Here is a 10,961-nt window from a genome sequence, read left to right on the forward strand (position 1 = left end):
ATATATATATATATATATCGAAGTGGTGATGGGCCGCCTGGACCAAAAAATGCCAGGGCCGATTTTTTGTCCCAGTCCAGCCCTGAGCAGGACCCATGCTCTCTGTCGGGTAGAGAGCATGAGGCTGGATTGGGGTTACAATGCCTTTAATCTAGACAGCATCGCTCCCCTCACTGTAGAGGGTTATTTATGAGCATGCTGCTTCCTTCGTTCGAGTTCGCTCCCCTTTAGAGGAGTTGAATTACCCGCTCCGTGGGCTGTTCTCGTGGTGGATTTTAGTAGTGCTCCCCTCAATCAGAGGGTTGCCTATGAGCACGCTACCCCTTTTCTGAATTCGGAGTTCTCCTCTCACATGGAGGGTTGAGTTCTCTGTTTCCCAGAGCACCTGGAACCAGCAACATCAGGCGAACTAGACCCTTCATCTGCTTCCCTGATATGCTGAGTTTTTTGGCTAAGCTTACAGTACGCTTACCCTTCAGGATTTCTACGAACATGCTGTAGGTCGAGCCCCCTCTTGGCTGAGAGCTGGATGTTATGCTCCCTCAGCTAGGTAACGTACTGCTAGCCAGACCAGCATTATGAGCATGAGGATGAGTTGGTGACTTCTCAGACATATTGTTCTATGGGATGCACCATTTCCATCTATGGCGCTCTGTGTATGTTATGGGCTGCTCCCTCAGAATGTCACGGTCACATAAGGTCTCTAGATCTGTCCGGTAAACAGTCTCTAGGGCCCCTTAGCAACGGTAACTTTAAAATCCATGTTATGGTAAGTGCGCACGAGAAGTCCCTGTGCACTTCCTAAAATCCACGCTGTGGTAAGTTCACACATTAAGCATTTTGCGTTCTTTCTAAAATCCTGTATGGTAGGGGTTACGTGCTGCGGCTTCGTGCCCTTTCTTTGAGTCGGTCAGGCCCCGGTTCCACCTTGGGCACCAATCTACAGTACCTATGTATCCTCAGGATACCTACTTTAACAGGGTGTTGCTACTAGGGGTCTGTTGAGACAGTTCCTTCAGCAAGCTCATGCAGAGCAAGCGGTAGCCCCCTGGGTGACAGGCCAAGACCTAGTACGATTCTAGGCACTTGGTTGTATCCCCTTAAATGAATCTCTTCCTGATTCCAAGCCTTTGAGCTCTATCCTGGGCCCAGGAGTCCTGGCCCTAACAGGTAAGTTTATGGGGTATGTAGCTTAGGCCTTTGGCCATAGGAGATGATGTCACTGACAGCCGTCTAACGTCCCAGGGGCAACTCCCTTAAAGCTTTGGTAGAGTTGGTACTTAGTGCTCTCCTGTGGTTTGGCATGCACTCCCCTCAGCATGGTGGCGTGGGTATACCGTTCCTCATTGCGACCCCTAGAGGACGCAGTTCGAAGTTCCTCCCTGAGTAGGGAACGAGACACTGCGTCCTAAAGTTTCCTTGCCATGCTTCGGACGCAAGCTTCAGACAAAGAAGAGGATGATGTGTTCCAACGTGTTGATGTTATTTTGAATGTATGCTTCGGACACGGGTCACGTCGAGGCGTTCCCCATAGCGACCCCTAGAGTGTCTCGTTCCCTACTCAGGGAACCATGGTTACATATGTAACCTGAGACGTTCTTATTTTACTAGCCTAGTTTTTCCTATATTTACCATTTGGAACAACCAGCCCGATATCCTGAGATAACAATTATTTTACAAGGTGGCGATTTCGCATGAATTTGTACAAATCACAAATACATACGTAAAATTTAAGATTTTTAGAAAAAAATCATGAAGGTCAACCCTAAACATAATTGTCAGTGTGGTGGGGTATCACTATTAATCAGTGATAAATAGTTAATTAAACAAAAAACTCTTAACAAAGATAGAAAAATGAAAAACACTCAATTTAATTTACTAGTTGTATCCTAGTTACCATTAGTAACAACCAACCCGATACATGCGCAAATGTAAGATTTTTAGAAAAAAGGATGAAGGTTCACCCCTAAACTTAACCGTCAGTTGGGCATAAGCAGATCATATGAAAACATACAAATTAGATTAAATTAAATTAGATTAAATTAGCCACTAATTTGTCAAAATGTAAAATAGGTATGAATTGAGATGATGAGATAGTATTGGATTTATTTTATTTTTTTTTGTAAATGATGGCAAAATGTGATCTCTACTCTTGGTAAAATACATTTTTTACACCACAGTAGAAGTTAAATCGATCCATCAGATTTCTCATTAGTTGAAGAACAAGAGGAACTAGTTAATGATAAAAGGAATTGGCCCTGCTGCTGTGATAGTATCTGAAGACTGCTGGGCTGGAACAGATGTATAGGCTAAGTGACCTTCCTCTGTGGAACCAGACCTCAGTGATTGTCTAACCTCTTCACAGCTATAGCCTACAGCCAGAACAGACTCTACAGCATCATGTACCGTAGCCACACAGCTCAATGTCAAACATCTTCTGAATGAAACAGGAAAGAATACAGTGTTTTTGCATTAAGTATTGACTCACAAACAGTTAGCTGCTTGTATACTTGTCCAGAAATTTTAGTAGAAACATTGCAAAAATTAAACTGCTGCATAAACAGAATGAACATCTCTTATTAATGAAGAAAAATGCAACATCTGGCTTGAATATTAGCCTTTTGATATGGTTTGCCATATTTGAACATTTTCAAGTCATTCTAGCAGTGTCAGAAATTGCCCGCACATTAAAAAAAACTGATGCCCAGTCTGAATTTACAATGAGCTTCACGCAGCAAATAACACACTTACAGATATTTGACATTCTCTTGTAGACGCTTGAACTCTTGTGGTTTGAATTTAGAATAGTTCGGTTTTCCCTACCGATCAGCAGTTCTGTATTCCCAGCGGTGAGAGGAGCACATTGTGCTGCCGCTGAACACTTTTCTAGCTCACTCGTTTCATTCATATTTATGCCAGCTCATCTAAATTGTCCTCTCTAATAACGTGTGATCTGCATACTCTCACTTATATCAAGCACATTCATCTTTTTCAAAGCTTTGGAAACATTTAAATAGTTGTAAATGGTTGTGCGGTGTGAGGCTGAATAGTTGGGTCAATGAAAAATAATAGTATCCATGATAAAGAAATTGATTTTTTTTTAAATAGTGTAAAAAACACGTTCAGTTCTTAGAAATATAATTTATGTTATAGTTTGTAATAGTATGGCTTTATTGATAAATGATAATACAATACTGTAGTTATGTAATAGTATTTATGTTGGTTTTGTATGGTTTTGAAAGAACTGTATAGAATTTTAAAGAAAAGTTTCAATTTAATGTAAAAAATAAGCTTATCAAATGTGTTTATAAGTCATTGTTTATATGAACTGCACTTTTAATGTGTTTTTAAAATAAATTAATAAATGAAAAAATGAAGTGTCATGTCCTGTAAGCTCTCAGAGAAATAAATATTAATCATTTTGTTTGCCTTTTCATTTTCACCACTGGCAATCTTCAATGCCAGAGGACAGACAAAATGATAAAAGGGAGAGACTGAAGGTTATGATGTCATGTTGCCATGACAAGGAAACACAATTAGCATGTTACAAAATATGAAAGTGTTTTTTATTGCCCGCAACATTATGAAGGATTACCAGAAGCTTTGTGTTTCATGTTAAAAACCCCTTTGGGATTCAATCTGCATTAATAATTTATTATTCTTAAGTAAGACATTAGATTCTCATCACCTCTGTCATGCCACAGTGTAACAGAGGCTGAGTAAAGCACTCATGACACGTCTATTGATCACTGTTGCACGGTGAGTGCAGACCAGGTTGAGAAGACATTGCAGTGCTGCAAGATTCAAGTACATCTCTCAGGGGGAGGCTGTGATGAAATATTCAGTTGTTTGGGGCGCTGTATCCCCCAAGCATGTATAAAAGGCAGTGTGAAATAGAGAGACCTGGACACAGCTTGAGTCTGCATCAAGTGCAAAGCTAAAAACCTCTCCATCTCGCAAACTTAAGACGGGGCTAGAGGAATTAAACTTGCATTGAGCTTTAAATGGGTTACAGGTCAGCGGTTAATTCAGCATTTTGCGCTTTCCTAAAGCTTTGAGGATAAGAAGAAATCTACCTGTTCACTTAACACCGTGTCTCTGAGGAACAAGTGGGGTTTTTTTTCTGTCATTACCTTCAGTAGTTGTGTTATAAATACAGCAGACACCCAAATCTGAGTAATTTCAGAACAATGTTACCCTGTGATTTCACATGCAAAAAGCTTTTTTCCATTGTAAAATGCTGAAACGTTGGTTACTGGTAAGTTTAATTCATCTAAATGTCCCTTTCTGAGTGTTTCTCCCGAGCATCCCTCCATAACCCTGTCAGTTTCCTAGGCCATTGTGAGGACACACACCACACAGCAGCTCCTGACCACAGGAAAAAGGGAGCGGGACCTGTCATAAAGCATTCTCATTTATGGCTGCAGGGTGGATGCCTGGAGGAACAGAGAGATATAGTAAGAGAGAGAGAGAGAGAGAGAGAGAGAGAGAGAGAGAGAACACTACTGTAAATGTCAAGAGATGCTACTGGAAGGCCACTCAGCACCTCCCACCCTCCCATGTGAAAAGGCCACTTAGAGCAGTGGACAGATAGCAGGCTGAGTTTATGTGCTGACCCAGCGCTCCAAATCAAACTTACAAATAGCAGGGGCTGGGCAGGCTGGGCCGGGCCGGGGGAGGTTGGGGAATGAGAAAGACATTGAAGGAGAGAGAAATTGAAAATAAATAAATAAATAAACAGGACTAACAGTGACCTACATGTTTTGCACTGCCAATACATCATCCACCTTAGCTTACAGTAAATGTAGGATTGGGAACTGAGTACCTGAATAAAAACTCAATACTCAGTTTTTCATCAAAAATGATAAAATTGCATAAATGAATGAAGTTTGTTTATGTTTTAGTCGCGTGGCTACACCGCTGCTAAATCTACACTGTGAAATAGACAATATGACAACTGAAGTCTGAACATACAATTTCTGAATGAACAACTGCTACCAACTACTTTTTAGTGAATCTAAACCACAGAGAACAAATGATGTTGTCCAACTACCAAACAAACAAATTAAGCCAGATCTCCGACAAACAAGAAGTAACAAACCAGAGGTAATTCATTCTCAATGTAGAGCTGTACGGGAGCTGCATGGAGTTCCAACCATATGCGCATGTGGAAATTTCACATCTGATTTGAGCTTTGAATGAGTTGAAATATTTGAACTTATGTGGCCAGATGGTTTGCAACCGCCTGGCCTAATGTAATGTATTTTAATTAAAAATTAACACAAGGTAAGAATTACCTATATTTTTTTAATAAAACATTAAACACTATTTCTATAAAATGGTGGTTTAGGCAGACTGGGTGTCATCAAATCATTAATTCCAGTTATTAATTTTATCGTGGTGAATAAGCAGAGGGTAACGATTGCCGCATTGATCGCCCTCTAGTGGCAGTCGTACAAAACATACAAATTGGTAGTGAACCAGTTCAAATTCAGCATGGTAAAACCGCGCATTTTAAAGAAGTAGAAATAAAATTGTACCCCAAAAATATTGATAATTCTACTGTCACGGTCAGTTTTGATTAGAATACATCACATCCAGTCTTGCAGTCATATATTGTAGTTGCAAAATTTCCAAAAAATATTTTTATATATGGGTCATTCTACAGAAACGTCCACTTTTCTGTCCCTAGACTTTACAGAAATATTACAATTGAAATACACATTAGGGTTACAATATTTTTATATTTTAAAATGAAACAATATGTTATTTGAACAATTACACCTTCCTGAGCTATCAATGTGGCATTCTTTTTTTTTATTAATTATATAGAATTTCAAGTACCACAAAACTGCTTGTCCCCACAGCCATGTACAGAGGGAAAGTGCTTTATTTTGAGGTCAAAAACAGGATTTTCTACCATTTAAAATACAAAAGTCTATTCATAACGATCAAATATATGATGTAAATGGCATAAAAAAACAAAATGCCAAATAATTATTATAAAATATATAATGAAAATAGTGGTCCCCTGGAGTTGTGTCACTGGTGTTACCGCTTAACAAAAGTATTTTATTTTGGAATAAAAAAATCACACTGATGACATCACTCGACTACCTCCTTCCCCTTTCCTGAAGATCTATGAAGGCAGGCCCATGGTAAGTCCACTGTCTCTTTTCAGTTATCAGAAATGTTCTCATTTATCTCATGATTTCATATGAAGCTTTTAGTTGACGTCACTGGTGTGACCTACTTTATTGTTAGGGAATTGTAAAAAAAAACTAGAATACATTTGGATTAAATTACTTAATTTAGAGAGTATAACATGATTGACAACAAGTGGTTTGATACCTAGCAGCAGCCATTTTGTAAAATGCATTTTTCATGAAAATTGTGACTGGTGTTATTGTTACTAGTGTTACCTTCTTTATGGGTAACACCAGTGACTCCCATTTTAGATAAACTTAATTCAAAGCTATTAATTTAGTTCTTTTGCATAAAATAGCACTATGATTTTGTGATTCTAACTTTTATTTATCATTGTTAATCCTCCTTTGGTCAGGTATGGCTAAATTGAGTGCAGCTGAGAAGCAGCGACTTTACAGACAGCGTAGGGATGCTGATCCTGAACGTAGAGCAGAATACTTGCAGAAAAGGAAACGGAGTTATGTCAGAGACATTGAAACAAAACATCTTGCCATACCAAAAGTGGACGTTTCTGTAGAATGACCCATATCCAAAACTCAAATCAGATTTAAAAAATAAGTGTACACATAAAAGGTCTGAAATCCACACACTTCCTATACTTGTCTCCATTGGAAATGAATGACTTTGAATGAATGACCAACAAATCAGTACGATGCAGCTTAACCAGTCCGATTCACCTCTTAAAGCTTGTGCAAAGACACCTTTTGCAATAATTGTTTAACATTTATTGATTTTTGAAATTCTGAAATTTATTCTGTAATGGAACTGTCAAGGAACCGGAATCGTCCATAGGAATCAAAACCAGAATTGTTCAATTCTTTGCAATTTCCATTCAGAAACATGTCTGGTTAACATGATTTTTTTAGACCATGACACTCAAGACTTCTTTTTCGTCTTTCCTTTTTAAAAAGTGTTAGGAATGGAAAACACATAACTAATGTGGGATTTTCAGTGCTGTTCATAGCATTTTCAGGCTTATTTGCATTAATGAAATGGCTGTTCCTTGTCACAGTATGTTGTCTTTTATTCCCCCACACTTTCTTCATGCCATCTCTAAAATCCCTGTGCGACTCTTCACGGGAGTGCTGTGGGAAAATCCGACTGTCAGTGACGACAAGACAAATGAATCGCGGTGTCAGGCGCGCGTGACTTCAACGATGACAGACTGAGAAGAACTGTCCCTCCGTCGACAGGCATGCTTCAGTTTTGGATTAATCTGAATAAAATAGTTCCCCTCTCATCATAAGGAGCTCTGCCGTATGTTTCCATTCCCAGTGAGAGTGTGTGCGAAGAGTGACCGAGGTGGACAATGAAGACAGCTAACTGTTATTCCACCTTACCATCAGATGCCACTCTGATTGTGTTTGTGTTTCTCTGAGAAAAAAAAGGGGGGGGGGGGCAGCATCCAGCAGTGAGACTCAAGTGTCAAGGCCTAGAGCAGCTGCATTATGATTTGTGCATTTTCTAATATTCTGGGGGGAAAAATACCAAGATAAACAAATATTAATACAAATCACCAGCTGGAGTGCCCTTGATAGCCACCAGAAGGCACTCCATTCCATACCTTTGCCACTCTATCCTGGATTGCATTTCCCGAGGTTCTGCCATGGTCGCCATTTTGTGTGTCTGGGCTATACTCACTTCTGAGGGGGCGGCGTCTGCTCCAGTCCATGAATCTACTCCAGAGCCCTCTCCAGTCTATGAAGCTGCTCCAGTCCATGAATCCGCTCCATAGCTCTCTCCAGTCCATGAGTTTGCTCCAGAGCTCACTCAAGATCCAGAGCTCAGTTTTGTGTTGATTTCCCTGCCTGTCCTGTTTCGACCACTGAAGTCACTCTTGAACTTTCTGCCAGTCCTGTGACAGCCAAAGAGGCCATCCCTGAATCCCTTTTCTGCCCTGTTACAGCCAAGGAGGCCGTCTCTGAACTCTCAGCCTGTCCGGTAACGGCTATTCAGGCCGTCTCCTAACTCTTAGCCTGTCCTGACACGACCATGAAAGTAATTCCTGAACTTTCTGAATGTCCCGTTAAGGCCACAGGGGCAGTTTCTAACCTCTCTGTGCTCTCTATTGCAGTTCCGTCTGCTCTGCCTTGGTGGCCTTCAGATCCACTGTGGTGGGTTCCAGTTCTGCCTGAGCCATCTTGGTGGTCCCCTACGCCATCAACTGCGCTGAAGTGGTCCTCAGCTTCATCGGCTCCACCCTGGTGATCATCTACTCCATCGCGGGTATCTTCAGTCCCATCTGTTCTGCTGTGGTGGTCATCTGCTCCACCATGGGGATTTTCGGTCCCGTCTGCTCTGCTGTTGTGGTCTTCTGCTCCACCCTGGCTCCCTGCTCTGCCAGCCCTGCCCTGCTTACCTGCTCCTTTAGCTCCACCTTGGCTCCCCAATTCGCTTCAATCTTCAGTCCTACTTCCTTTCCATAGACCTGGCCCTCCATTCCTCCCCGTTCCGCCTCCATTCCACCTCCCTCCTGGACTTAAGTCTGTTCTTGTTTTTTGAACTTCAGCCTGTTTTCCATTGCTTTCCTGTGTTTTATGCTCTGTTGCTTTTGGGTTGTCTCGTGTTATGACTTTTGCCTGTTACTTCGACTACGATTGTGGATTACCCTTTTAAACTACTGCACTTGGATCCTCAGCCTTCATGTCCCTGTGCAGATTTGTGACAATATATATCTTACTGCTTATATTATAACACATTACACTGAATCCTATTTAGGGCCACATGCATTCTGACATTATTTTAATGTCACATTATTTTCCCCCTCAATTCTCAATACTGGAATGACAAAAATATTTCAATAAAATTAAAGTATAACAGCAATAGGAAATGAATGACCACTGAAATAGTCAAAATTACACATTTAAAAAATAAAATGTTTTATTTTTGATTTTGAGGTGAAATGTGACCTGGACATGTTTTCAACATCTTCAAATTAATCAGGACACATATTGTGGAATACTGTGGAAAAAAATATATAGGGAGTGGAATTTCGCAGATTTTCATTGAGCGTCCAAAACGGTTTCTTAATATAGCATGATAACATCACATAAAAACAAACAGAAGTCTTCACATCTGTCTCAGTGATTTTCCACAAACCAAATTGATTTATTGCAGAGAGCAGCTGCTTTAATCGCCGTAACTAATGACCTTTTAGACAGGGAAACGAAATCCCTTTAAAATTAGGAAAACCAAGCAGTCGTATTGTTAAATATGTGTAAAGGGTGCTGGAACAATAGGGAAAGCATCCCCTGGAATCTGTGGCCCACAAGGAGCAGGATAATGTATGTGAACATCTGGTGTGTGCAGAGGGCTGCCAGGACAAGACAAAGCCACGTGTCCAGGCACGGATGCACACACACATGGTCCCCAGCGACACACACATGGACACATCACCTGGCCAGTCTCAGAAAAGAGGAACAATGACTCCGGTAATAGAACTGGCTGGGGCTGAAAAGAGTGGAGAATAAAAGAGAAAATGTTGAGAGAATTGAGGGAAGGAAGGAAGCAGAATAGATAAATGGAAGGAAAGAAAGAAAGAAAGAAAGAAAGAAAGAAAGAAAGAAAGAAAGAAAGAAAGAAAGAGGCAAAAACACATCCATGCCTACAGGGCAAAGAGTATATAGCTGGTGATGGAAAGGGAATCTGCATCTAAATGTGACAAACCTTTATGCTCAAAGGCTTAGCGAATGAATATGCATGAGAGAATAAAATGATATGCCTTTAAGCAGGGCACTTATTCTGTGTGTTCACCCTCAGAGGATTTACAAAGGTACAGCTGAATATGAAGACAATATACTGCAGAATCAAATAGCAAAAACGGCCATATAAAAAAGCCCTCGGCCAAGTATAAATGGCATGACACCATTCAATGTCATGCCGACTGGAGCCTCAGAGGGTTCAGGCAATGCAGAAAAAGATTAGATATTTGCAATTGCAATCCATAAAATTCAAGTACAGTTTTACCAACATATTTTATAGATACAACAGTGAACACATATACATTTTTTATTACACGATTCTTTGGAATACTTGATTCCGGTTGGTCAATCAGAACATTCAGTGTATGCTATTTTCAGTCTCTCTTCTCACATAATAAAATTAATGAATAAATGTGCACTTATTTGTTTACTGATCACCCCGTCAGAGTTTAGGATTATGACTGGCTGATTATACATTATCCCTTAAATAGTGTCATGCACTAATTTAGTGTAATTTAATGTAATTTAATGTATTGTCCTGTTAAATACGTAAAAGTATAAGCTATTAAAGCTATTCATTTCTGTTAACATTTACTCATAGAAGATATTGTGAAGAATATTTGTGTCTACACAATGTAAGTCAGTGGCGTTCAACACATCATTGGACCCCACTGGCTTTTATTGAATGGACATAAAAAATACTGACACATTCTTCAAAATACACTGAAAGAAAAATAAAACAGTATGTTTTACAAGAAAATAAATCTGATACTTTAAAATTCCATGTTTAATCCAGTTTAATTTAATGGCATTTATTTGTAGTTAATTTTAAAATTTACTAGCAGTGTTTGAAAATTGTTTCTACAACAGTATTGCATTTACTTTGAAACAATTTTCACTCAGAAATTGCTGGTCCTGACAAATTTCACAAATAATTACAAACAAACAGCAAGTAACACATTGAAAGTATAAAAACTGAAATAGTATTTTCTTATTAAACGTACTCCAGTAATCTTATTCATTCAGGTATGGAATGACATAAGGGTGAGTACA

This window comes from Sinocyclocheilus anshuiensis, unplaced genomic scaffold (genome assembly GCF_001515605.1).
Source record: "Sinocyclocheilus anshuiensis isolate Anshui unplaced genomic scaffold, SAMN03320099.WGS_v1.1 scaffold1299, whole genome shotgun sequence".
NCBI classification, from domain to species: Eukaryota; Metazoa; Chordata; class Actinopteri; order Cypriniformes; family Cyprinidae; genus Sinocyclocheilus; species Sinocyclocheilus anshuiensis.